Genomic DNA, 2,228 nt, shown 5'->3' with positions numbered 1-2,228 from the left:
AGAGAACCCTTGGAACCCTAAAGAGACTGCTGGTGGGCAATGGGGTACCAGCCCTCAAGTAGCCCAGGGCCCATTCGAGGCCTCCAAGGGTTAAGATCCAGAATGAAGGGGGGTGTGGGGAAGAGGCAGGGAGAGGCCTGGAGCCCAGGGCCTGCCTCCCCTCCCCCTACCCTGGGAACAGAAGCTACTTGTTTGGGCATCAGCCGGCTGGCTTTGAGCTTGGCCAAAGGGAGAATGGGGTGGGGAGGGGAGAGGGCCCTGGAGAGCAGAGGGGACTCCCTTCTTCCAGTCAATGGGCAAGTCCATCACTAGCCCCTAGGACTCTCAGAGGTCCCTTACCCCTATAAACTGACCCCTTCCCCCAGGTTCTGCCGTTTCTTCATTCAAACACTCACTGCTGGGGGCAGGATTTAGACTCAGGCCCAGCTCTTGCCCACGACCAGGCTCTTTTTGGAGCATGGGACCGGGGCTATCACCCCATCCTACAGATGGGGAAATGAAGGCTCTGAGGAACTGAGCCAGGAACTAAGAAGTCTGGGGATTTGTTACTTTATGAACATAGGGTTTGGTGGCAGCACAGGGCTGCCCCACATCCCTGACATTCCCATACCTCTGCAAACCCCTTCCCCACAGAGCTCCAAGGAGGCCCTTGCTAAGTTGAGCCACTACACAGGCCTAAAAGGCTGGGCAGCAATAAGCAGCCCACCTTTGAAGTCCCAAAGGATCTAGGAGATTTGGAGGGGCAAAAACTTAGGGGACGGAGGATGTGGGGGGAGACAAGCAACCTGAACAAAGGGCTGAGGCTTGATGTATGGAAAAGCATGACTGGAACCCGACAGGTGGTGGAGGTGAGGCTGGGGTCAAGTGGGGAATGCCTCAATGAAGCTTGGGTACAATCTGGGCCCCTGGTGGCCTCTGCCAATTTCCACCTCCCTAGTTGTCAGGACTCTGCCTGGATCAGCCCCCTCTTGCCCTACTCCTGTGAGCAAGTGGCAAATGGGGAGGCAGAGTTCCCAAGCCAGAGTCTGGACAATCCCAAACCCATGGGACAGGGGGATGAGTTCGCTCTACACCCTGCCCTAGCTACCCCTTCGTGCCATACCCATCTCCTCACCATTCCTCAAATATGCCATGTAAGTTCCTGCCCTTGCACAAGCTATGCCCTCCTCTGGAGGGTCCTTATCCTTGTGAATTGACACTTAATTGCTGAGGCCCATTCCAGTCATCTCCCCCTGGGCCTCCAAGAGTTCCAGTCCCTCATTCCATCTCAGTGCCAGTCTAGACCTGTCTTTGTGACTCTGCTGGTATCCTTCTACCGGTCTACCCTATAATGAGCTCACTGGGAGGTCTCCCCTAGCTGGGCACTCTGCTCTCTGAGATAGGCGTCCTGGGTGCCTGTCTGGACCTGGGTGCTCAGTCAAATCCTTCCCTGAGTACCTCTACACATCGGACCCTGTAGCCTCCCCACCCCCCAAGCCTGGGGATCAGGGAAGGATTCCAGGACAGTTTTGGGGGAGGGGGTGCATATGCCAGAAGTCAAGTTGCGATGGCTTTTGACCTAAGTTCCCCCAGAACAAAAACACCCCTGGCGATCTGAAACCAAACACCCACCCCACGCCCCCCAGGCTGCACTCCAAGTCTGCTCTCTCCAGGCCCAATTACCCACTCCAGGCGTGACCCCATTCAATGTGAACACAAACCTCCTTTCTTTCCCCAACAATTGGGCCAGGTAGGGGCTCTTGGGAGGCCATGCCACCATTTACTGGAGGGGAATTGGGGCAGAGACCGGAAGTAGTCTTCCCAAGGTCACTGCCCAGGTCCTGGGCATAGGGTCGCAGCAATGTGCAGAGCTGTGGGGGTCTCCGCGGTCAACGAGGTGCGAGCCTTCATTTCACAGATAAGAAAAGCAAGGCGTCCGACCAGGGCTAGCTCCGATCCCGAGAGCCTTCCTGCCAGAGGGTGAGGGCTGGAAGCCCCTGTCCCGCCGGTTCGCCCTTCTCTCTACGGTCTCTGGCCCGACGGCGCACCGTCGGGAAGCCACCGCCACCCCCACCGCGAGACCGGAGAACAGACAACACAACCTGCATTAACACCCGCGGAAGTAGGTGTCAGGCACAGCATCGCCGCGGGGCCTCGGCGTTCCCTTCTGCGGAATGGGAAAACTCCGGGCCACACCTGGGGAAGGAGCGGGAACGGGGACGCCCCGGCAGCCTCACTGCTGAGCCATG

Source organism: Myotis davidii, unplaced genomic scaffold, assembly GCF_000327345.1.
Source record: "Myotis davidii unplaced genomic scaffold, ASM32734v1 scaffold169, whole genome shotgun sequence".
Classification (NCBI taxonomy): domain Eukaryota; kingdom Metazoa; phylum Chordata; class Mammalia; order Chiroptera; family Vespertilionidae; genus Myotis; species Myotis davidii.
The sequence above is the reverse complement of the archived record's forward strand: the minus strand, read 5'-3'. Positions refer to the sequence as shown.